The following is a 27,928-nucleotide window of genomic DNA, read 5'->3' as shown; positions in this document are numbered from 1 at the left end:
TTCAAAACAACGTATAAAAACCACTGTAAAAGGCATTTCTACAGATAAAATACTTTATTAAAATATATACGAGAGCTAAGGTCGCAGAAAATACGATTATACGTAATGACAGTGTAAAGATAAAGGAAACAGTTGACCATTCAGATATTTTCTGGGGAGCGACGGCTCACAGAGTCAAGTCTAGCTAAGTATCATACGATGTTGTTTAAAGAGCTCTGTTCGAAGCAATTCGACCGCCTTACAGAGGTTCCTGTAACTGTTTACGAATGACTGAGGTTGCGGCGTGGTCGTCACTGATCCGCACTTCCTTCCGAGAGGATCTTAATTCTCTGAGACACCAAAGCTGGGGGTAAATACTGAGGACGATACAAGCATTGAGGCCTATGAGAATGTTTGTGCGTCCACCGATAATAGACGGGGTAAAGGAAGACAGCCGGGTCAGAATACATGGCTGTAAGTTTTAAAAAGCCAGTCAAAGAAACTGGCTTTGGTCGTTGTAAGTTCACTTGGAATCCATCTTGCCTAGACAACGGACTGGTCCTGTTTATAGGCGCATTGAAGTTGACTAAAAGAAGGCAAAAGGAATTAAACCACATGGTAATATTATACGTGGAATATATTGCTAAATATGTAAAGGTAGCTACGAAAACAAATGTGGACATGATAGTCTCATCAAAAAGTGACCGTGGTCGAATAACTACAGTTAAGTGTTCTGCCAATGTTTATATTGAATAACCGTATCTGTCCACATTGCCTTTTTTGTTCTGCTTGCTGCACTGATCTATAGAACCCTTGCTTGCTGGGAGTCTCCCGTAAAAATGCAAGCGAGTTTTAATTGACAGTACCTAATGTGTCCTACCGCAATAAGCGACTTATTGTGCACAATATACTCCCCCCCCCCCTGAGACTAAATTAATTTGGTCAAGTAAGAGTTCATAAATATTAGACGATTTAATTCTATTGGGTTCCAGATTGTTCTCGTTATCCTTTTTATTGATCCTTGATTGAAGCAGTAGGCACAACAATACCTGGTGTGCACTTCAGCGAGTTCCATCGTGCCATTGCACATAATTTAATCGTTCTCGATGTCAATAATTATCGCTCTTACTATTACTAATGACGTGTATATAGAGTTAGTTAAAAGGGTATGTCTTGCAGCTAAGAAACATAAAAACACTTAATAACTCTATGATTCAAATAAAGTGGCCAGTCAAACAGTGCAGCGATGGCGGCGGTAGCAACTTAAAGCGGGCAATTCGAAAAATATAACATCTATTGACTGCCGAAATTCACAAGCAAATATCGATTTTGTTATGGTCATTTTTCCTTATAACCCCAATGGATTTTTAAAATGACTTTATACAAATTCTCTGTAATTCTACAGATGTACTTTCATCGTTCCTGCTTATGACGTAACTTGTCAACTCTTCAAGTCCTTACACCAACGTGTTGCTTTCGTATACTATAAAAGCGGCCACAAGTACATACAATAGGCTTTGAACCAGCTCAATCGTACACGTCTTATTTTCAAAGGGCTGAAATTCTGCTTTATTTATCGGCAATAGTAACACTAAGATGGCAAGTTCAGAAGCAATCGGCGCTAATGACTATGTGACTTTACAGAGCTTTTACAAAGATTACAAAGCTACCGCAGTCTGAGTAAAGCCGCCAGCGTTCAGACCTTGCCTCCAATTAGTTCCTCCGTTCCCCACAGTGGCTGATGGATATTTTGCTATCAACTCGGCTTTTGTTACGGTCCTATGTGGGTCGGGGTGAGCAAGTAGAGAACTATTTGATCATCAGATACGTTTAGCTTTCCAGCTCCAAACGTTCTTCCAGTGCCTAATCTTGATGTCAGCCACGGATTCTGATACTGGGCTGGGCGCAGGACGGGTTCTGCTGTCGCCATCGTCATTATTTTCGCTTTCGCGTATTTGCTTCTGTTCAAAAAATGCTGCTCACCGATATCTGATCGATGCAGTTGAGCAGATTGACGATTATATGCTGGCTACCACGCTGACAGAATCACGGATAACGGATTTTGTTAATTTAACGGTGCAGGCGTGTCCATTTCGGCACATAGCTTCCTATTTAACATTAGCGTTGATACGGAGCGACAAATAATGGGACACTGGCCGCTGACCAACAAAGCAAACAGGTTAAACTGGCGACATTTTGTTGAAAACCTTATGGATAGTGAGATTAAACGCTTTCTATATCTGCGGGATTGTTGCATACAGTGGATAGTGGGCCTTTTCCAGCTACCAATTCCACAGGGTTCGTAAAATATTTTCGGCTAGCGTTTTCCCCCGTAATTGTTTTCAATTAGCTCATTTTAACGGACTGTGAAAATTCGCACCTATATAGCTCTGTGTACTGATACGTGTCTCACGACGCTAGCAACGTAACTTTCGATATGTGGTTCATATTTGTATGCGATTTCTCGCTACTTGCCCAATAGTAACACAAACTCGCTGCTCTAGTACGTGACAAGCCCCAGTGGCTAGTTTGGTACAGCCAGAAAGCCATGACCATGTTAGTCGACGTGCTAAGTGGCATTCCGGTAGGAGAACTGTTGCAGTCGAACGAGTACCGTTGCATGCCGATACTTCCACTATTGGCTCTATAGTCATCCATATTGACGACAGTTTTTCCACTAAGATCATCGTCATTCATCAAAGTAATCGTAATGATCATTTACCTCAGGGACAGAGTATCCATATTGCTATATATCTATGAATATGATGCACGCGATCGGCCCTGGTGTTATGTCCTTTCTATAGATTACTTGGAGTGGGTGATCGGATAACAGGAAAGATGATAATTATGTGTTGTCCGAGCACCCGTTAGGTACGTAGAAACGTACAAATAATATTGAAATATAGTTTATCTTGGAAGTACGAAATGTAAGGGAACTTTCACGTCTTAAACTGAATACATTTTCTCAAGCTTTTTATGCATACAATTTCCGCCGCCCATTACGCACGCGCGTTCTCTTTCTCCCTCTGTATCCACGTGACCATGATGCAGTTGTTGCTTGTGACGTCTCATTGTCGTGTACGTAACGTTATTGTCACGGCTATAGCGCCTTTGTTTGCGAACTGCGTTTTCTGACAACTCAGAGCCTTCCCATTTCTTCTGCTCGATTTAGCGCTACAATGAAGTAGGAAGCAGCCCGCTGATCTATCGTGATAACGTGTGTTTGAAAGCTAACTGTATTTTCAATTAAGCTTCCAGAAAACGTAACTAAATTCCAGCTAGAGACTGGCGTAGATAGAAGAAAAAGCTCCTATATCCAGTTATGCACGTTACATACATGCACGTTAACTCTGTCACGTCTATTACATGTTATTACTAGTACATTACTTGCAGTTACTACAGAACATTATACCAGGAGACACAATGTCAAGAACAGCTGCGAAATGGAAGTAGGTTCTTTGGTCAGGCTTTCAGTTGATATCACTGAGATAATCATAGACGATTGGCTGTCTGCGTCTAAAATAATTGTGAGAAATTAGATGACAAACTAAACTACAAGTTTTAAGAGCTTTTTAGAGAAATCGATCTTCCTTGCCCTACTTTGGGATATGAGGACAAACAAAATCATTGGAAAATGTCAAGACTGCTTGAAATTTCAATTACAAGGTCTACTCAAATTATCGTCAAATTTTTGATAGAATCACCATTTCAGCATCTATGGACACGTAAGGTGGCGTCGGTTTTGAAATGTATGCAATGTCTAGAGCCACTGAATAACAGCCGACTTCGATTTAAAAAAAAACGTATATTGCACGTCTAGCTGTCTATCTATGCTTTACCTGCTAGGCTAAGGATGACCGGCAGTGTTTTTTTTTTTATTAATTAAAATTAAATCTATGTTGTGTTAGGCAGACTAAACGTGAGAGCATTAAGGAGGGTAGCTGAGACGCGTTATCCTTTGTGGAAAAAACAGCGAGCCGACGAGAAGCGCCGAGCTGAACAATTTTACTGGAATGAAATTTGGCTGGAATTATCTAAATCAGCCTTGCGTCAGCGTGATTTCTGCTGGCATTTGTTATACCGACCTCGATCATTTTCGTTGTGACTATATTATTCCACAGAGCGCTGATTTTGGCAGACGAGGCTAATGTAGGTTTGTAACGCATTCTATAACAACGTTTCTATCGTCTCAAATATGTACCTTGCTAAAAGGATCTAATTAATCATTTGAAATTTCCGCATCTTCATCTAACGTGATCTACAATTGTCAGCTTGAAATTAGTCAAAATTTGATACTTTTTCATTCATGGTCCATAGAGCACAAACGTAACATATCATTTTTAGCATATAGTAAAACTAACTCCATCCATAATCGCAATAGTTTCCTTCTGTTGTTCTTATATTCGAATATAAAATCGGCGCTCTTTCGAACGTTCATAGACGCCTTATAAAAGACGCGCCGTCAAAACTTGCATACTTGTCCACCGCCGGTCGCAGATCCTGCAAATTGTCCGGTCCATATTTGTGCCTAATTTAACCACTGTTGAATGGCTGATACAAACAGACACGTTGAAGAACAAATCGTCTGCTAAGCTCCCTTTTTGCTTAGTTACCCGGTTAGAATTGTGTGCCTTCACTTATGTACGTACATTATCGTACTACGCACGGAATCGGCTAGTGGGTTTTTGGAACGGACATTGCGCTGACAGAAGGGAGCATAGTGCTAGCGCAGGCGAGCTGGCCACCAGTAGATCTCTGCTTAGGCAAACGGCGAAAATGGCAAGCGAATTTGGTCTTTTTTTTTACCTTTGTGCAGACGCAGTTGTTTCGCTAGCTTTCTAGCTTCTGGCAGACCGTGGGACAGCGGAGGAGTGTGTGGTAACCGTGACTGAGACACCGGCTTTTCGTACTATACGTAGAATAAAAATTGGCGTCGGCCGTACGGCATCGTATCTTGTGTCGCCGAGAGCAAGCAAGCGGAGCAATTTCTCTTGTCTAACCCTATTCGAATCTTATGCACATCGTGCCGGATCGGCCGAGGGAGTTTAGCGGCTGTTTACTACAGGTTCAACACGGGCGCTATGAGCGAAAAGCTTACTGCCACTTCTGTCCACTTCCTTGGCAAACACTACAAACGAAGAAGGAAGGGGCTTCGGCAAATAGGCATATACCGTAAATTTTGTCTTGCAAGGACCGATTGAATTATTCGAGTGTTATCAAAGAGCCATTTAATTTATTCCAAGCCCTAGCTTACTCTGTATATCATCACCTTTTTATCTTCAGTAAGATGCTTTCGTTTTGCGTTTGTAATCAATCATCATTACCTCCAACTTATAGTAGGCTTCCTATTCACATCTAATAGAATTTAATTATCAGAGGCTGAAGATCAAATAAATCGCCTTCAGGTTAGAGTATGTATGTATATAAAATAAAATATTTAACTCCAGGCTCCTTCTTATGAGTTGTTTGTAAAACTCTCTCTGAACAGATAGAGACAGGTGTTTAAATGATTTTTCTAGTATATGCCAAACGTGTCATGGTTGCAGCTTTGATTCGGTATCTAAATAATGAACTAATAATCTTCAAAACAGTCTTTAATCCGTATGCCAAGAGCTATTGCTAGCAGGTTTTCTCATCTGCTTCGCAGTCTTGATTAGGCGTTAACAAGCCGTCGACTTAGCTCGCCGCAACAGAGCAGATGACGTACTTCGACGGCTCCGAAACTGATTCGAGTACAAAGGACAAGGGAATACAGTGAAAGCGAAGCAGCAACTTCTCCCTCAGACTCTCATGGCAGAACTCTATCTGAAGGATGTCAAACTTAGCGTGTAACGAACACAGCCCTTCAATTAAACAGCGATCGTAACAGACAAAAAAAAAAATGCGAAGTGGGCGCGAAACGATTCATAAGGACCAATTGTTTTAGACTTTTTAGTGTTTAGCTTATTTAGACGAGCCAATTCTCTATCGATACGCTCCTTTATTAACGGCCGCTAATTTCTATATCGAAAACTTATGGTTTGAAGCTGGTAAGCATAATGTAGAGTATCGATTTCGCAAAAAGAATGTTTCCAATGTTACTGAAGATTCATGTAGCTCTCTTCAGATCTTTGCTCAGACTCTGAAAGCGACCTGATTGCTTTCTTGTTTTGACCTTTGCTTTTGGTACGAAAAACAGCGGATCAGTCACTCAATGCATGAATAATACAAAGCCGAGGGAAAATTTGACCAAGTATTGATTTCAAAAGTATTAGCGAAGTGCATGGAATAAGCAGAAAAAAAATATTATAAGTTGCTAAAGTATGATGAGCGTGTCGCGTGTTCTTCACTCAGGCTATATTTTACGAACCCTATTCGAGGATCTAAATCTGACCTGCTCTTGACACCTTTCACGCTACCGCTTGGGCCACATCAGGTAATAGTTCGGTCAGCCGTAGCTCAAATGACTATAGACATATCTGGCCATTAGTTATAAACTATCGGTGCCATGTCGAAAACTACACAATATGCTTTTTGCAACAGTAGCGTTATTCTATTAAACACTTGCAGGTGATACTGGGAGTTACTTTTAAAGATGTTACTAATGCCAACTATTCGAGTGGATATAGGCGAGTCGTATCTTCAGCTGACGTTTTTCGTAGATCCGGCATTCGGGGATTCGACCACTTGATTTTACATGAACTGTTTCGTAGATCTGTTCTCCCTCTACTGTGGACTGGCCACAAGAGAGTGGGCTGTCTTATGCTAAGTTTGTAAAGTTGGCTTCCTCGCTTAATTCTTGACCTTTCACGAGCTCTGCAATTAACGACAAACGTTCTCAGCGCCTTCCCGGCGCGCAGAAAACGCTATTAATCTGAAGTGGTGTAAAACAAAGTCCGATATCTTCTGTATGTATGTATGTATACAAAGATATCCGTGTATCCGTTTTATCAAGACATAGACCCCGCTGTTTTGCTACAGAAAAAGGGCAGAACTATAGATTTGTCCTTGTACAAGAATTTCTTTGACTTTTGCAGCCCTATCTCGGTCAGGTTTTTCAATATCTATGAAAAACGTATTGATAAATACGCCTCGATTTCGAAACCGTTCTTTTATTGAAGCGAAATTGCTTAACAATCACGTATGTGAAGTAGTTTGCAGGGGTAACCGCTAACGCTTCACCGAACTATCGCTGAAGGGTCTGTACAGTAATTCTTGCGTAAAATTGAAGTGAGCGATTGGTGTGTCTTGCTAGCTCAGTTTTGCTCAGACAGCTAAATGCTCTGAGGTAAGTTTTTGACAAGCGTTATTTTTGCCACATGCATTCTAGCTCGACATATCGTTGACTCCAGCTTGACATACACTTCGTTATGATAACTACTTTCGTTGACTCATCACAAGTTTTTTTACTAAATTTTCTGATTAAATTATTAAATATATTGATACATTAACTTTTTCATCGTGACAAATTGGCGTCGTAAAATCGGCGGACTTCCAGAAAGCTTGATAAACAGCTTTACTATAAACAATAGTTGTTCTAAAAGTTAGCTACTTTTCCACACTTATCAAACGGTTCTGTGAACGATGAGCATCATTTCGAGGTTTCTTAACCTACAGAGCTTCAGCATGTTGGAATAAGTAGTAATGTAGTGCTAGTTTACACATTATCACTTAGACCCATCTCTGGCTTGTCGCTAGAATAAGAGGGAGCTTAACAAGTCACCTTGCACAAACAACAATAACTAATACGAGCATCTTTTCAACCGCAATTGTCTGTATTCTTTGTGGGGCTAGGAACATCCGACGTTCATGTATCAGCCATTCGATGGAATTCTTTCGCCCAGCCAGAAGCCCTGAAAGTGACGAGTCTTCCAATGAGGCTCACTGATAATCACTGGTAATCAAGGTCTTGGTGCAAATATATAAATATATACGAATATATGAAGATATCTACGCTAATGAGGCCACGTTGCAAAGATATTACTGTTTATAAAGTTAGCAGCGCACCTGTCGCTCTGGGTTCTGCAGTGTCGAATCTATTTGCATGAATCATTTTTTGTTGTTGGACGACCATTGTTTGGCACCTCTGAAAACTGCTCCTTGAAGTTGTCTTTGTTTCCGATATGCTTTACTATGTATACCGACACTGCCCTTAAACTCGTAGCATTGACCAATATGACTAATAATAACCCGGTGAATGTCGGCTGCTAATCGGTTCTGATACTGTTAGATACCATGACACGACTACGATCGGGGAGTTCCACCAATTAATCCGAGGTCTGTACGGTGTAGAACGTTGGTCAGTGTTATCTCAGCTATTTTGTAGTCACTTTTTTTTTTCGTTCTCGATAGTTGGCTTGACACTTCCTAACGCTAGAACAGTCGACCCCGATCGCTCAATGACAGATAGTTCACCCCTGAGCAGTTCATTCGGTACTTAGCACCCCTAGTGTGGTCACAAATGACAAATGACAAATATTCTTCGAATATTACGCTGTTCATTTGTCATTTACCGTCTACATTTCTACCTCGCAGCTACTTATATTTGGTGCTATGCACCTCTTTGTAAGATTCACAGAGGAAGAACGGCAGCGAAGGTGCTGCAGGACGGCAACAGAAGAAAAGCACGTTTGTGTCCGTCCGTGGAATGAATTAAACAACACGGTCGTTTTTCTGACGGGTAACATGCGTGTCGCTAGTGGTCATAATGGTATATGTATACCTATATGGATGTGGAAGGTATAAGTGCACATAATCTAAGCAAACTAACCGCTGGGGACGGTGTCAGCTTTTCCCCTCAACTCCCCGCGCCCAGCATCCCTTCGGCGCCATCAACAGATGGTAGCAGGTACGAATGGAGAAGGAAAATGGGCGCTTTGTTTTGCTTAACTTTGCTAACGTAGCGGCCGTTTCTACTGCTGATTGTATTGTACTACGGCTCATATTTAGCGTCCTTGTACATTTCTACCGTGCAACCACTGGAACAATAATCCAAACGTATATTTTATTATCGGTTACGTTTTACGTTTTTGTTGTCAAATATATCATATAACATATAAGTGCATTAAAGGTGACTGCCGAAAAATTATGTAGATCCTACCAAAAAAATTAAGTCCTATTTTTCTTCATTTAGACGCTGTTTCAGTGTCACCTCTATGTTGTAGCTTCAGAAAGTTAAAACTGTCATTGTTACGCTGCTACAAACGAATCCGGCAAACTTTTAAACTGTTGAACCACTTGTGCTATAACGATAAATTTTAGGACGTGTTAGAGATGCTCTCCGTTGTTTTCTACATGTTTGTTCCAACACTCTGCTAGCTTCTGGACATCCATATACCAGCCATTTGTATTCCTATATGCCTTTCTCCATCCATGGCCGGTCGAAATGAATCGATATTTGATATATAATCGATGCTTGCCCGCCAGTTGTCCGTTGTACGGCATGAAAAGCCTCGTAATCACAGAAACTTAAATCGGGAAAATAAGCGTATCTGAGCCAACGTTGGATACGATCTTTGTTCAGTTTAACAAGTAATTAAGGCATGGCGATGAGATCTGGCATTGTCGTCCAGAAATAAGACTGGGCGTTTTCAATCGCCCTGGCAACACTTCGTGAGTCTCTTGAGGATAACACGTTGCATTCATTGTTTCATTGTAAATAAGTAATCTCATAATAGCACATTCCCTTACACCTTATATAAATCTGAACTTCCTTGACGTTGTTACCGGACTCGATTTCTACCCAAAGCGACGTTATTACCTCGTCCCACTGCGATTGGCGATAGAGACCGAACCACGTCTCGTCCATGAGTAATCGTATAGAGCAGGTAAGTTTTTTGTTGATTATGGTTCCACAAATTGTACCCGGAATACAAACATGTATTTCCAAATGGCCTGGAGCCAATTTTGGTCTGGAGGACTGTTTTTTCATCTAGCTTCTGCGTTTTCAGATTTTATAATTCTCTAATACGCTACATGTAAAATGCCAGTTTTGGTCAACAGGGCCCTAGACTTTAAGCTCTACTTCCGTGAAAAGCTTCTTCAGCCGCGACAAAATGTTTCCGTCAGTTCACAACTCAATTTCCCTTCTTGAAACACTTCCACCATTCACGCACTGTGCTTTCGCTTAAGGCCTTTTCGCCTAATGCCTTAGTCTTCGATTAATGTTCTCAGTGTTGTGGCTTTTACCACTGAGCTCTAATTTTCGAGACCAGAAGCTGTTATTATGTCTGTACTTATTTTTCCTATAGAAAATTAAATTGGTTAGGTCTACTATGAAATTTCTTGGAGGTTTAAATTATTTTTACTCGAATTTAACTTGAAGGTTAAGAGTTATCAAATTTCGGTCAGAAATCAGATTCAGCTATAAAACAACTAAATATTATTGTCATTTGAACACTTAAATTTCCATACAAAGGCTAAATTGTTCGGTACTTTTTAATTTACCCAGAGAAGGTCAGCATTTCGTTACAATCGCCACCAAAAGATCATGGGCGGTCAAGTCGGTGGAGCTTAGTTATGACGTTGCATAATGAGACTTCTTTTTTTGGTACAAGTCGCGATGTTTTGTATACGTACCACGTAAAAGGTCGTAGAGGCTAGCTCAATAGAACTGGCTAAAAATACATAATGAGTAGTCTGATCTATTAAGCAGAAGTTTGAAAACGCTGAAGTTTTGTTTCTATGAGGCTCTATGGTTTATCTAATAGTCTTTGATGTCCAAACGATGGTCTTGTATATGCGCGTAATATCGGTCAAAATGATCTTTGATCTCACCTATCAAAGGCTGATGGCCATCAGCATTGATTTCGAAGATAACGACAGGCTCTTTTTAAAGTTCAGAATGCATTGCGTTACAAAGAGGTTTGTGCAGCGTTTAATTAGATTAGAAAATAGTAAACAATTTGTTTCTATACATATAATCTACTATACGGGCGGAGAGCACAGATTAAATCTAGGTGATAAGTGAAGTGATAGCGAGGTTGGTGTCCTATGGTATAGTATCTACACAGTTAAATAGACGGACCGGCATGACTTTATTGTAGTATCCCATCTTCTTTCCTATAGTATAGGTTCTTCACGATAAGATGTGAGACATTGCATCGTCCCCAATCCATTATTCGCCCATTCCTGCCTCTGCAAAGTAATTAATATAGGTTCCAAAAATGATAAGAATTGATGAGATGCATACAACGTAAATTATGGCTATACGTTAGATACTCGAGGCAGTACTTTGCCTTTAGAAATACTGATAATCTACTACTAGGGGCGAAATGCTTCAAATTGAGTGAGTGGACATTAGATATGTTTCTGCGTCCACTTTTGAAATGGTCACGTCTGAACGGCCTCTAAGCTGAATCAGTGATAGTCAAGCCTCTTTGGGTATAACTTTTCCGATCGAACATTTGTTTCAATTAGTCCACGATCGCGGAACGCCCTGTGGCTCGAGGTAGACCTACCCCACGATAGGCCTCAGCCGCTCGTCATTAGTACTGGATTTATGAAAGGTGAGTTGTCGACCTCGACGCCTATCCGTTGCAGGGCGCAATATCTGTGCATATACTATCGACTACAACCTTCTATACTCTAGTGAAAAGTACGCATAGAATTCAATTTATGGGTAAGATTACGCCCGACGCGAGAAAATTAAATGGTTCCTTTGTCGTACATAATTAAGTTGACACCGAGCTTGAAATGGTGTTGGATGATTTCCTTAGGACCCTTCGCGCAAGCTTCATTGAGAGAAACGAGATTCCTATGTTAGACGATTTGGCGAAGTGGCAAGGCTTATGGAGAAAACGCGGTTGACGCAAGTTATATTTAGTTGGTTTCATTTGAAATGGCTAAGCTGGTTTTGACGATGACGTTAGTTTTCCCAGAGAGGAATTCGTGGGCCGAGCGGTCGAGCCCACGGCCAAGGACGAGCCCTCGCATAAATCAAGTTTGGTCGAACCAACCCCGACACGATATGTGTTTATTATGAAAAATGTGAAGAAGGCCACTGGTTTTCTATTGTGAGCACGGACCGTATCTTGTATATAGCATTTCCTGGCCATTTCAGTTTTTGGCAGCGTATGTGTTTACTGTTACGCCGAAAAGCTTCGCATGACCCGTGCTCACTAATAGTGATCAGTGTTGATGGCAATGATGTTGCTGATAAACATTAGGAAAATTGTTTTATTAGGTCCCGTTGAAACTTCGAACTCCCGAAAGCGCGGAACCAGACAAGGAAGCGAAACCAGATCATTACTTTATTGGACTTGCCGAAATTCCGACAACCCCTGTGCTTTTTCTATTCAAATTTTCCTTTATTTATCGTTCTACTGAAAACTCACCCGTCGAATCACTACCGACACTCAGCGAGTTTTCGTTGTCCCTGATGATCGACGAAGAAGCGGCAGTCAGGTTGAACTTCCAAGTGCTTCCACTACCCCTTTTTCAAACCTTTCCCAGTTGTTTTTAATTGACTTGCAATTATCAATAGCAAATATTTTTATAAAGATTATCTAACCACTATGCGTCGCAGAATTAACATTACTTAAAGTGTATTCAAGCAAAGTTTTCTCACTTACTTAAATATGATTCAAATGCTGCATAGATCGGTTGTTATGGTATATCAACGCCCTCTTTCTCATATTAATATTCTTGACGCTTTTCAAAATAAGGGTACCGATGCGTACGGTGTCTTAATAACACTGCTTACAAGGTCCTAGCTTCAATGAAATCAATTTTTCGATAATTTCATTCTAGATATTGTAGTTTCTCGTGATGTGTAGTGTCTGTGTGTAGAGGAAATATGCAGAAACCTGATTGGAAATTCAGTATCGTTTAGGACACTGTTAGGGCCGTTTCAGTGTCCATTGATTCCTGAGACTGGAAAGGACCTCAACGGACCTTTGTGACGATACGTTTCTGTTCTTCTCCTTAAACCGTTTAAAAAGACTCAAGTAAAGTCAAACTTAACTGTGAGTTTCCTAGACTTGGTTTACCTAAATGCGCTGTAATTTTCTGCTCTGTGCCGACAGCATCTCATCAGCAGCAGCGTTAGCTAAAATAAACAAAAGCCACCCTTTTCTGTGTATTGTCCTTGCATCCTTTCACTGTTTGTTAGTGCGTTTATCTCATTAAGTCTTCAGGACTCTACCGAAAGAAGGAATAGGAGTTCGCTCTTTTACTTACTTTATCTGGAATAGCGTGTTTGCCAACATTATCTATTATTATATCAAAACATACATATCACTTCACCTGCCTGCGCTATAACAGTATATTGCAATGAACGTGAAACGTTGGTCCTCGTATCAATTGCTTACGTTTAATTCATTCTCGCATTCTCATCTCCATGCTTCAAGTAGCTTCAGGAGAAGATGACTTTGAGGCTGCACGTTTTTGAAGCTTGTTGGATTCGCTGGGGCTTCCCCCCGCCTCCGTCTTCGTAATCGTCGAGGAAAATCACGTCATTTGTTTTCCTGCACCTAAGCGCTTAACGCGTGCCCTCTTTTTTTATTCAAGCTTTGTGATGCCTGTTTTTGTCCCTGTCGCATCGTGCAGCTAAGCCTCTCGTTCTTTTTGGTACTACAAGTTCAGTTACTCGCATCAGGTGAGTATTCAGACAAGTTGCTTACATGGTTGTTTCTTATTGGCGTCATGTACAGTTATCCACAGTATTTGCCGCCTCGCCAGCCGGCTAGCAACAGCTAGCGCCTTTAAGCTCGGCGCCATAATAACCGGTTCGAGTGTCTTAGACGTACATATTCATATATATTAGATACTTTTGCACTGTGTCAGAGTACCCCATATAACTAGCAATAGATTTCCATCCGTATATATACACGTGATCCTCTGTTGCACTGTTATACCGACATATAAGCCCCACGCATGGAAAGCTGTACCTACTTGGTTTCTATCCATTCTCTTCCACATCCTCGCGTAACAAGCAAATCAAATTATGTAGGAGCGATAACAACACCAGTCCAAATTGTAGTACTGATTCTGAGAGAATGTTATTATATACAGTGTGTTTCAAATATTCTATACATATCTTGAATAATTATAGCTCAAGTTTTTATCCATATTTAAGTTGTCAACGAATCTACGTAAAATGTTTCACTTTTCCTTCTTTTGCAGATATTAAAAAGTATTACCGGTTTGATGCATACACTGCTGATTAACGGTGGGCTATTAACTTATAAACAATAAAATATTAACAAAACCTCTCGATTTTGAACACTTTAGAGTAAGAAAATATTCTTTAGTGTCAGGTCTAGGTAAGATTCGAGGCACCCTATGGGATCTGTCTGTTCAACGTATCTACTGTGAGAATTCTTATTAAAATATGAAAATACGTGACAACAACGATGATGATGCGTCTTGTGGGAAAGAAAATTCGTTATATCCATCGGATGCGCAAAAACAAGAACCTTACTGTTGGCCAATTGGCACTAATAGCTACACCGTTTAATAAATAATGTTTCAATTAAATTGCAATGCATACATTAATTTGGAACACCCTGTATACACCATGCGAAACGACGGAAAGCGATGTCTAGCCCCGAGCAAGGGTATCGCTGCGGGGCCGTTTAAGCTCGGCAGCGCGTCCGCCACAAAGAACAGGATACAGTTACCCCTACCTCTCACTCTGACAGCGTATGGGTTGGTTAAGTTTGCCATGTCGAGATACGCCACTGAGCGGAAAGCATTACCCGTTGCCCAACTTAATCTTGCTCTTCCTGTTTACACAAAAAGGACGACGGAACGAAGCAAGAGCGGGTTGAAATGAACGTGAAAATGACGCTGAAAGAAGAACGAATCCCAAAACAAACTCTGGTTACCATAGTTATAGTAGTAGTTACTGAGCAAGCAACAAAGAGCTACGCCTGTCGCGCCCTGAGGACCACATCTGCACTCTCTCTGTATGGAAGATGGGAGCGGACTTTCGAGTAGAGGCTGCATGTTTCGCACGCCTACAATCTGGACACACAGCAGTAAAGGAAAGAGGTGCAAAAGAAAAAGCGAACTCTGACCACATTCACTTACTGAACGTTTTCTATCGTTGAACTGACGAAGGAAAATTTTGTCATTCATTCGTCGCTTGTCTGATAATCTCCTCGTTAACCCCGCTGTAACTCAAGGGGAAATAAGGACCTAATCTTTTACATCGTTTTGCTGTACTTCAGGAAGCTATCTTGTGCATAAACTAGCCGTTCGGTATCTTTATAGGCACACCCTGATAATAAAGCAGGTTTTTCTACATGCCGACACAAATTTTCTTTGTTCTATCGCATTGACTGCTTAGGTATATTGCAAGCCGTCCAGCTCATTCGCATTCCTAAATAGCTGTCGTGAGTTGCCGACATACTGTTCTTATTTCTATTCTACATACTATGGTAAGGACTTTTCTCCTGCTTCGTGTCACAAAACATGGCGCTGCGTTTGTCTGTTGGCTTCTCTTTGACTATTTTGGTATTTTTTGAGTGATCAACCTGTCGTTATGGGTACAACTGATGATTTCTTACCCTTTTTAATTCCTAATTCAATTAAAGAAATAGGGTAGGTACATTGAAGTTGCTGCTCATTCCCTAAGCAAGATTTAGAAAAAAGTAGTATGCACATGTACACATATGCCAAAAATGATGGCATACGAATATTATCAGAGCAACGTATGAGCTTGATGGAAATATTAGTTGATACAAACGTTGTTCATTGACGGACTTATCTCCCCCTCGACCTGTATCCAGTGCCATATCTCAATCGACTTTTCAACTTCTTTTTCCGCACACGCTTGTCTGGAAGTTGAATCAGAATTGGCGAAATTTGCTCGAGAGATTTTATTTTTTTTTACATCAGATTTTACATCACACCACCGTCGTCGCAGCTTAATAGTTTCTCAGCTACTTCGAAACTTTTTCCTTCTTTGAATCAGCAATCAATAGCGGTAGTCAATCTATAAAAAAAAAATTCCTTGAGCAGCGACCAGGCAGACATAACCTATGCGACAACCTTCATTATAGAGGATCGGAAAATTTACGCCAGTTATTTCCGCTTGTCCGACTTATAGCAGAAAAAACGTTGCCACTCTGTCGAGCGATATTACGTTAAATGTTATATTAAATAGGATATTGAGCGTTTTATGGGAGTAGTGATAGTGCACACGAATAGCTGGACTAGTGAAGCATGTTTCAAACTAGGAAGGCTTGTAACTTCGACAAGGTTAATGATCGTTCTATGACGTAGCCCCAAATCATTTGAGCATCATTAGTTACTCGTCATCGATCGTTTTTCACCAAGGAGGAACCCCTAGGGTGTAAAATAATAGGCCTAGTAGGCATAGTTCAGTTAAACGCAAATGTACATTACCTATCAAGCTTTGTTTGGGGTTTCGCAGACAGCCTTAATAGCAGGGAATGGCTTTGAACGGCAGCACCTCGTAATTGGTCCACCTTACTCTGGATTAAGTTTAGGCTCAATTATAACGCAAATACTTCAGGAAAACTGTCGAAGCCAGATGTCCCTTACAGTCGGTGGTCTATTGACGACTAAAAAAATATTTTATTTTCCTGATAAATATTTTTTAAATATGGCGTGCACATGTGTGTTCGCAGTCTGAGGTCAACAATTCCTTTTATCAAGTCCAAGTATTGAAGATAAGGCAGCTTTATTGTTAAAAGGTTACCAAGACGAATTGTGAAGAGTCGAACTTCGTAGCCTAAACGGGAAATTTGTTAGTTTTTTTTACCGACTTACTGGGTCGTCTTGTTTATAAATGGTTGTCGACAACTTCGTCAACAACAATGGTTATCCATAATCGGTTACGTTTTTTTTTGCTATTCATATTTGATTCGTATGTTTTTGCCATTTTCGTCCAACACAATGCATGGAGCATATACATATGCTTAACGTATTGGGGCATCGTTGCCAAAAGCACTCTATTTTAGTAGGAGTCTGATGGAAACCATTTCGGCCAAAATGGCTCCTCACTGTATATAGAAAGCGCGATTTGTTTGTACTGCAGTTTACGAGGGCCGTGTCATAGAGTAACAGGCCGAGGCGACAAGGCTCATTGTATGACAAACTGTTCAGACAACAAAATGGCCACAAGAAGCAGACGCCAATATCAATTATTGTTTGCATGAATCTGTCGAGTCCGAAGCACGTCTATAATCGATATCTGGCTCTTGGGACAACGGCTGGTGCATTTTTAGAGAGAAGACAATGTACCACAAATTTTCACATGACTTGCGTATTTGTTTTTCTTTCGATACTGACTCCATCAGAATGAAAAGCTTTAACCGAGCAGCTCTCTATTGCGATTTCGTGGGAAAGAGCACCAAATCGACTGAGCTCCAACGGAAAACCGTCACCGGAATTAAGGCAGCGATCCAGCGTCCATGTTTCAAACTCGCTAAATAATAAACTGTACCATAGTGAGGAACTTTGTTTGTCCAGCAAGGAAATCAGCCACAGGGATAGATCGGCGAAAGACCTACCCTCTGCTGACGGCTTTGAGCTTGACGGTAGCATAGAGGTGCACGATCCAAAAAAAATAATCCGTCCTTAACTTTCAACGACCGCAAGCTAAAGCTAGTTTTATGAACCTGCCTGACCGATACGATGCGCACCCCACCGGATGTAACCGCACTAATTAAAATACATTAATAGGGTCCCATATCTATAGGAGTTTGTGAGGGCATGATATCTGAAGCTTTAGCTTCCGTACGGCTATACAGGCAGATATTTGATTAGTAGATACACTTCATTTCATGCCTCGGGGCAGCTCCTTAAGAAAATGCTCAATAACAGTATCAGACGTGAAACCTCACAACATCTTAGGCATTTGATGGGACTGTAAGGGACATAGGGTAGACGATATATACGCACGTATAATTTTAAGTAAAGCAGTACAACAATATATGCACATATTATAAGCCCTATATTTATGCTAGATAGATGCTATGCTTTATGCATATTACTTTCATGTTTATTTCGCCTGTAATATTTCGTAAAACGTCTTAGATCTTTTATATTGTGTTGTAAGTACAAAGTACTTAACGGAACTGAAAAATACACTATAAATAGAGATAAAATAATATGATCATAGTATCACTAATGATAAATTTCGAACGATCCCACTGTCCTGCTGAAGGGAAGTGTCGCAGATCGAACGCAGTTCCTAATAGTTTATACTACATTAACAACCTGGATAGTATTTGATTATGGCGTAATGATAAAAATATGGGAAACACAGTTAGGTCTGACCGGTGGTTTTCGTCCCAACTAGCGTTATGCGTTTCAGCAAGTTAAATGCACGAGTACTGAAAATATTTCATTAAGCTACGTCGCGTGGATCTGCCATGAGCTCTAACGCCGTCAGTGCAGGCTCATTGTGATTCGGTGCACGTCCTCCCTGCAAGCTGATGGTGGCTGCTTGAGCAGCCAGAGAAGCTGTTCGAACTTCAGCTCCGACTTAGCGGCCACTTAGAGAAACTGTTTCGTGTTGCTCCGCTCCACGTTATGTCCAAAGCAAGATGTGGGAAGTTGCTTGTTGCGGCTACGTAGCTCCACTAGCACAAATCGGCCCATAGACTACTGGCTGCAATTCCCGATTTCAGAACTTCAATTTAGCAGAACGATGAAGTGGTTCGCCGATTGATTCGAATTCAATTGAGTCAAGGAACGCTCGTATACATGTTGCTAAGAGACCACTCGCAGTTGAATAGGTGATCAACCTCAGAAACGAACTGACCATCTATTTGCGGCACTAGTTCGAATCTTAAAAATAAAAACAAAAATATCGAGTTTATAATACCAGCGTTTATTTAAGATAAATGCACACAAACCTTTGTACATAACAAAAGGTAGGAAAGAAGGGCTATGTGGGCAATTCCGTTTCTCCAATAGGGAAACACTGATTTTAAATTTTAGTTTAATCAAATATTTAAAACGTCTGAAATGTACTTCGGTCAGAATTTTAGCGCGCCTTGCGCTTACTAGTTTCGGCTTGCAATCTTTATATTTCAAAGTGCTAGGAATTTCCCTCGAAGTATAGCATCAGGAACCTGCTTTCATTAGAAGGTCCAGCTATGGTGGCTCTCGCTGGACTTACCTGGAGTTTCTCTAACAGATTTATAAACGGCATAATAACCGTATATCATGGTAACCATCGGCATCTTGCACGACTAAATACAAAGTGTTAAACGTTGGGGACAGTTAAGGATTTTTCGCATATGATCGAACTTTCATTGAATGACAAAGAAGCGAACTTACCGCCTCGTTTTTCTACCATAGCCTCCCTGCCTTAAAATTACAATTTCAAAGGCAAACTGAAAGCAAGCCATATCTTATAAAAGTGATTCCATTGAGTCACACTGCATGAACCCTCTAGAAGCTATATGGGTATAAACAGTGCGCGCTAAGCACAGATGAAAGCACATGTTGTCGATATCAATCCTACAGGGAAATCCAAAGGATTAAATGGCCTCAGAGTACAACTGATCTTGGTATGAACGCGCATATGTGTGTACATACAAAGTTAAATTAAGACATCGTAATTACGTATTTATCCCATCTGGTTACCTTTGGAGAAAATTTTGTCGCTCTTATTGACAAGACGCATTATTTTGGCCAAACAATATTGTCGATATGGATGATTATTTGTCCTAGAATCATGTGTAAGTACGATAGTTTCAAGCCGGCTTTGGAGAGTGGTGCGCACATCGTTACCGTTACTTCTGTCTTGTTGATTAAAATGTGCCAGTATCTGGGTTAACGAATTATAGTCGATCGTGGTACCGGTATGTTTTCAGATGTCATTAAACACATTTTGGCTCATATAACGTTACTTTTATAGGCTGGTACGAAAATTCGAAGTACGATATTTCTATCAACTGCTACTTTTGTGTGCGTCTGCTAGCATTATTTATTATCAATGAGCCCATCTGTGTGGATCATGAACACATCAATATCGAAGCTATGTAAACTGATCCTGCCGGTCAGGCCTAATACCAGCTTCTAGGCATCAACTTCGCGGGAGCCTTGAACTCCTAAACCGACGCTGGCGTCGATATCTAGCCTTGACTATGACGTAATCGAATATTATCGAACATTCGACTTCATTTCTAAGAAGGAACCACTGATTCAATAGTTTGGCGTATCATAAACTATTATTTCCATTGACTAATCATATCTAACAATATATAGTTATCGTTTATCTACCTCTCGATCTCATTAGACATCGACTACTAGCCAACTTATTCCAGCAATGACTCAGATCCTTTTTAAACAGATCACTTTATTTACTCTAGTTTTAATCTAACTCATTATCTCGACCCAGCACTGGTCCAGAGTCGGCAGTTCCATCTTCGACATATTAGTCAATACAGAGCTTTATTTCGTTTACTAAATGTGTTGATAGCCTATTGTGAGCAATGAATCGGTAGCGTGCAACGATTTCAGGTCAACGATATGTACATTTACTGCAGGCAGGATGTGATACTTTGATTCGAGAGGTGCCGGCACGTCCGAAGCTCAGAAAACGCACAGATCAATGTAGTGTCCAGTAGAAGGTTTCGCTATGTTGCAAAGCTGGGTCTTCGTAATAGCAGTGAAGCAAGTATAGCGTGTAGAGCGTTACAAAAATTTATCAAGTTGCAATATTCAGCTTCCTGGTAGAAGGCCGTGAGATTATAGCTGGCCGCTGTACTTGCCGCCGACTAGAGGCACAACACAAATTCTGCGAGACAACAAATAAGCCAGCAATGGGATGGGCTAGCGAGAATGAGAGAGAGTAAATTTGAAGTTAAGGCAAATAGGATTTTCGTCGGCCAACAAAAGCGAGACGGTGTTTTTTTTCTCTGACTACAACGAGGATGCCCATGGAGCGGTTATCAATATTGTTAGCGTATAACTTTATCGTTTAAGAGTTGATGCTTGCACAACATTACAATGTACATAACTGAAAATATCATTAGTTGTGTTCATGCCTTTGTAATAGCTTATCCATGCCTATACTTTAGCGAAATTTTAAAACGTAAACCTCAACTATATTTTGAGCTAGACCATAAGGCCATGGAGCAGTATTATATAAAATTCACTTTTTTTTTCATGAACTTTTCTAAAGGATTTATTAAATCTCCTTCTACATCGAGACCTCCGTCTGCTTTAGGCTACGAGGAAATTGCAGCTAACTGCTTCTTACGTTTGCATAAAACCGGGAATAAATGTTTGTATGTGCTGTTTTAGCCATCGATATTCATGGAAAACCCTGCGTTTAGTGCCCAGTCCGTTGTCTCATATATTTGGCATCATCAGCTTAGTTCCTACCTGTCCTATGCTCTTAGCTGGAGTTTTTCCGGAATAGAATATATAACGTAGCCCATGAAGTGCTATCCCAAATACGATACGCATTTCGTTTATCCACGAAGAGATTTCACTGGTCTGAGCCTCTTCCAAGATGTAACTGAGACTACATATTAGATGTGACTTGAAGCAACGTTTCCATTAAATCATTAATAGATTGAATCGCGCGGGTTTCTAAATAACAGCGGGGTAATCGTGAAAGGAATATTGTTGTATTATTACTAAATCCATGAACAATAGCATTACAGTGACGTCGGTCAGGTGAAACACTGATTAATAATAGCTCTTTTAGAATGTATGCAGTAGGCTGAAAACAGGTATTCTGCACAGTCTGCGTCCGCTATAAGAAAACAATGCCCACTCCTCATTTTTTTACAGTGTGTCAGTTCCAGACGAACAACCCCGTTTTTAGGACGGTGTTGAAGGATGGCACACGATTGAAGGATTTTCTAATTGTGCCAATGAACTGGCGAAACGCTTTGTCCACACTTAGGGTACCGACAGGACGATCGGGCGGGTACAGGGACACGATGCTCGTTCCTATAGACAGATCAAAACGATAAAGCTGACAAGTATTGTTGTGTAGTTGTGCTAGATAGTACTTGTAGCCATATACACTTGGCCCTGGGTTTCGACACAAGAAATGTCAGCAGCAAGCTGGAGAGCCGAGTGATGACAACAACGCTGTTTTAGCGGTTGGATTTCGAGGCAGCTATACTGTGAAAGTTACTCGGTTATGGCTCAAGAGACCGAAATCAAAATGGCGACCGCATTTGTACATACGTATCCATATATAGCTCGTGTTTGAGCTCAACTGTTCTACATTACGAAGCAAAGAATGGTAAATGTTGTTTTAACGCAAATAGATTGCTAGGTTAATTTAGATGATAGAAATTTCTTTAACGATATTTCTTGCAGTGGCTGTATGGTGTAGTGGCATGTGGTGGCAGTGTGACGAGGGATTTTATATCTTGCAGGCACCTGAAATTGGATAGTGCCGCATTCGCTATGAATCTTCGTCGCGTTACGTTGCATGCGACTTAATCGCTCAGGCCCTACTTCTTGCATTTACTTCTTAAACTCTGTTATCGTTACCCACAGCTGGGAAATATTTAAAGCATCGTGCTCCTTTGAGGTGACTTCTTATTTAAGTTCTCTGTGGGCCAAATCATATTACGTATCAAAGCATAGAATTGCCCAAAGACTGGTACGAAAATCGAGTACAACAAGTGAAAGTCTATACTAGTTGCTTGCATTGCTTAGCGTTATTGACAAACAATACAGATCTTCGTCGATTACTCCTTCCAGCCCAGTTCTTAAGGACATGGCGCCGAAAGGGCTTTGTTTCAACAAAGTCTTGACGCTTTTGCCCGATCCGTAGTTTAACGCCTGTGTGCAATTTTGATGAAAACACCGTCCAGCATCCATTTGCCCTACTAATAACATTAAGTCTTTCCCCAAAAATGTGGCTTCTGTTCGTGCCCTTACCTCTCAACTTACTCTAACTGCCTTAATCCGATTCATTCGTTGGCAGTGTCCCGAAGCCCGATTGTCCCTTCACCCTATGCAGAACGTAAGCTGCTTTTGAGATAGATCCCTACGCAGGTTTCATCTCCACTGCTTTTCTATTTTGCTGTAATTATTATCACCTCCTTCTAAGAACTAACTGCTCCCTTTGATCCTGTTATATGTTGGAGCCCAAACTGTTTCGTTACTATTGATGCTATTGAAGTATCTAGCCGTTACGGGAGCTGTTGTAAAGCGATCTGGCGCGATCTTAGGGACGATAAAATAGGCCAAAGGGTTTTAGTTGAGACGGAAATTTCTCCTTCACGGCTCTGTGTCACGCTTTGAAGGCAAGGGTCCCTATAGATACCAGTAGCGATGCATGCACTACTGAGTAACGCCGTTCCACTGACTGGGATTCCTCAACCGCTTAACTTTGTTTTCGAAGACACTTTTGCATGTTTAGATGATGTGTTATATCTATGAAAAGGGCAGACGTGACATTTTACAAAAGGGTAGTCTATGTCCTAGGTACGTTCCTATTCAGTTTCGTACGAAAGAGGTGTTGCTCAGGTTGCGGGCTCTCATCGGCGTTACGTTGCTTTATTTACTATCACATCAAAACGAAATACAATTTGGGTCATATCTTATGCATAAAAGATAATCATGCGGGAAACGTATAACTTTTCTTCAGGTTTCTATGCTTGGCGCTGTAAAGTGCAAAACTATCTCGTGACACAAAAACAGGAAACATTCTTTTTTGAAAGATTTTCTCGACTCAATTAGTCTGCAAATTGTTTACAAAGAATACAGTATTATCGTATTACGTTAGCCTGCGTATTAAAAATAAGGATGATATTGGCCTGTATAGAATGCTCCACTCGTACAGCCTATCTTTCGTCCGTCGAGTATCTCGTAAAGGGGTTGGTGATCTGTGTAAAAGAATTTTACCCTCTGTAACAATCTGTTCCTTCTTGATAACGTTATTTCTGTCGTCACGGGCAGCAACGGCGTTTGAAAGAAGCAGTCCAGTGACATTTCTACACGTGGATATCAAAGGCTCGGACGAAATTCAGGTTCAAAGGTGCAAAGCTTACAAAGGAGATAGTCATTGCATAGTAACATTCCGCTCGGCTGCAAAACGTAACCGCTTCTGCCCACGAACGAATATAGCTGCGTAAATGTCTGTTCGACGGAGAGAACGGGTTAATGCTAACGATACAGACAGTACAGAACAGGGGAGGCGTGCCGTCTATCGTTATAACGGCAAAGCGGCACAAGGCTGAATAAGCGGACTAAAACTGGCTTTCTGTTCAACGCAGCGTAGCAAGCGGTCGCAAGCATCCGAACAGAAGACGAGGCAATTTTGTGAGCAAAATTGCGAACAGTGACGTCGGCAACAGTACCGCGAATACGGCGATAAGACAGTAAAAGCACAGACAAACTAAATGTTCCTAACCTCTTGTGCCTGCTACTCCTTACAAAGTGCCCCAAAAAAAGGAAAGGTCCAACTCTGCTCGGACAAGCAGTGCCAGTCCCTTCAAAACTTTGCTGATAGAGACCTCAATAAGGGTTTAGTGTTACTTTTAATGTTAAGGCTACATAATAGTGAGATTCCTTTACCGTTATATTTATATATACCTGAATCCGCACGTCCGAATAGGATGCAGATGCAGTGAACTTCGCGCTATCTGAAACCAAATTAAATTACATACAATAGCCTCTTGATGTTTCGATAAGCACTCATCTTCGTCTTTTTCGAAAAGCTTTGCAGTTTCTTCCCGGTAGTTTCTGAGGGAATTCGGAGCTATCGCTATAGCTTACCTGCTCTATCGTTCCCGGACGTTTGAACTCGTAGGCTGATTGATATGTACAAAGTATGTACATTTGATAGGTCCAGTAAAATATTGAAACTGATTGGATGGAGTCTTTTCCATTTGTCCATTGATAGATTGCAACACATAATAGAAATCGAATCACAGACAAGGAGGTACCGTTGTCAACACTTATACTCGTAAGCAGTAATAGAATAAGGTTCTTTTGCGTATACACGAATACGGCAGAAATTTGGAAAATTCTATGGCGGGTTTGTCTGTCTTAAAATGTTACTGTATTTGACCAGACGACTACAACCCAGATACCCGCGAGAGGCTTTATGAAAGGAGCCTATATGGCACATACGAGCGTACCACTATTGATAGTTATTTTCTTTTCCAAGCACAATGGGCCAGGCCAGTCGACTCGTTTGTCTTTGCTGCTCCACGCATGACTCGATATCGTATATAGTAGTGTGTCATCTAATTTATCATGGATTTACATATATTAATCAGCGTACTACCATGGATATTATAAATTGCCAAACAGAGTACTCTGTTCGCCAATAGATGATGCCGTGCTCGTGGCGCTTGCTAACGGGTAGTTTGGCTCAATATCAAGAATAGACGATTAATTCTTCGCCTGTCTTTGGTTTGTTATCGGGAAGTTGTTTACGAAAAAAACATTCTAGTTGTTTGAAGGAAAAACGTTAGCGTATAAAAGAATAAGTTGTTCCAGAAGGTTCTGTCATCCAATAAAAGCACAGCATTTCATTTGAATATCAGTAATCACTTTATTTAGATCGTTTCTCAGTCAATTCGTTTATTCAGTTCCGACGAAAATTCTCAGATCTGTTATTAAAGGTTTTTTCACTTCATTGTAAAACGCCCTGCTATGTATTAGCGGTCGGAAAATATGCTGATCTATCGTCATGAGATCTAGACACTTGTCGTAGCTGCAAGAAGGTCTTTCAGTTAGGCCCTAACAGCATAGCTTTAACGACCTTTGCCGAGTGTGCCCAGCGTTGCCGTGGAGAAGGACTATTTTGCATTGTCCAACGGGTTCTCGTTTTTTCAGTGTAATCGAACCAATTTGTAAATCCTTATTGATGGAAACGTGGAAGTACCACTTCTCACCCATAACAGTTTTCCTTAAGAGTTTGTTATTTTCCAACCAGCTGTTCAGTGCTGGGTCATGCGTTGAAAGATAGTGAAAAGCCGTATCTTCTTCTGCCTATCCCTTGAATTACAAGGCTAAATTTTTTTTAAATCCTTCACGCTCAAGATGTCTGAGAACGGTAGAGGATTAACAGTCCCGACCGCAGACAGGTTGTTTGCTAATAGAGGTAGTCATCAAGCTCGGATAGCCAACCGAGGTGAGATCGTTCAGGTTTGAGATGTCATCTTTGAATTTAATAAACCAACTTTTTTTTCGTTCTACAATCATCTTCGTACGTGACCTAAATATCTGGGCTTTTTTTTTTTTTTATAGACTTTTGACCATTTCAAAGCGCAGAATAAACTATTTGTCGGACGTGCGCTTGGCTCCACTTCCGACAGCGAGCCTCTCTCACTACAAAATAACCTTACAATTGTCACTTGGTGTTCGCAGTGAAGATGTAACGAGAAAGGGAACCTTTGCTCTACGTAAGGGAACGTGGGTTGCTACTACTACTACTACAACGACGAACCTATTTGCATACAGCATTGTCGTGCGTAACGCTTTGAATAGCCTCCCACGTTTCAGGAACGTATCTTCACAAATGATTTCTGAAGACTTTCAACACACTGCCATTTTGCTCTGTGCATTACGATCTTCAATAGCGTGATATAAGACCAGTAGTATTAAGTTTGCGTATCGTCTCGAAAGAAATATATCAAAGCTCATCTTTCTAAAAATACGTATGCTCAGATGAGCATACATTGTCAAAATTATGCGAATAGGCAATGTTATTTGCCTCTGGTAACAATCTGGTAACAATAGATACGTTCTTTTGGAAGTTCCTATTATTAATACTTCTATTCTCCACCATTTTCTACTCGTTTACTACCTTTCTTCTTGCGTTCAAAATGCATACGGTACAAGCCATGTAAGTGCACCTTGAATGTCCTTTTTTGAATACCAAACAATCTTTTCACCTTAATACCACAATATTTATCTCAAAGCGAGGACGGGGATAGTAGCCCCTAGCTAATCGGCTTCGGTACCCATATGCGGACAGTCTGGTACTAAAACGCCAATATATTTGGGTGACGAAGGAGTCGTTTTAAACGAACACGCTCACATGGTACCAAAAGCACGACCATCGAGAGGCTATTAAAGGCTACGAGCGCAGACGGTCTTCGCACATCTGTTGATTCTACAAGCTAACAATATTTCACTAGGTTTGTAGCAATCAGATTAATAGACGGCGTTGAACTGCTCACCACTCAGTGGTGCCGTTAATCCATAGCCTTGATACGATACGGTTGCTGGTAAAAGGAAACGTCCTTGGGCATGATGTGACGTCGCTGTCAAGCCGGCGCCCACATACTCGGAACATATCCTAGAGCACTTTGATCTGAAATAGCACTTTGATCTGAAATATTAGTGAAATTCATAGGATACTAACGACGGATGATGCGGCGTGGTGTGCATCTACATTAAAATCGGAAAGGATACGAGCTTAGCTGATAATAACGTACGCAAATTAATGAGTTTCATGCACACACGCATATTACGGGCTTAATTGCACAGGAATCATCAGCCTAGCGATAGGCAACGCCCAGTTATCTCGTTTAAATCTGAGAAAAATAGTGGCCTACTTTCACCCTAGCTCCATTCAGCCGGGCTGCGCGCTCGCACTGATTACCATGTGGTAGAATCGGCTGTTAATCGACGATGGTGTTACGGAAAGTTAGCCGTTGACCCAAGCTTTTTATAACAACTGCTCATTAGTGAAACAAATGAATAAACTAAAGTATCGGTAAAAATAAAATAAAAAAATTATCGGTAATGATCTGTGCAAAAATATCCGAAAATTTTATACGATATTGTTTCATATAGCTAAACAGTATATAGAGGTGACCTTTAATTAGTACTTGCAGAAGCATCTGCATACTTTTCTAAAGGTATCCGCCATCGTTCCTTGAAGTTGGCGTCCCAGAGAATCCACCGTCCCTATATTTGTAACTACTTTTTCGTAATGTAAACGTATATTTGCACTGTTTTGTAAAAGGTCAGTAGTTTTGAAACTGTGATCCTTTGTATAAACTTTTATTTAGATAAATATTAGGAAGTCTTGGACAGTCTACTTTTT

The 27,928-nt window shown here is 40.7% G+C and overlaps 1 protein-coding gene across 2 annotated transcripts in view; it reads left to right on the top strand.

The window, feature by feature from the left end:
• Positions 1-27,928, top strand: part of LOC111250607 (5-hydroxytryptamine receptor 1-like) — a 287,617-nt gene that overhangs the window by 182,606 nt on the left and 77,083 nt on the right. The gene's annotated exons all lie outside the window — the stretch shown is intronic.

Source organism: Varroa destructor, unplaced genomic scaffold, assembly GCF_002443255.2.
Source record: "Varroa destructor unplaced genomic scaffold, Vdes_3.0 BEIS01000005.1, whole genome shotgun sequence".
NCBI classification, from domain to species: Eukaryota; Metazoa; Arthropoda; class Arachnida; order Mesostigmata; family Varroidae; genus Varroa; species Varroa destructor.
Note: the sequence above shows the minus strand (reverse complement) of the source record. Positions and strands in the feature narration are given on the sequence as shown.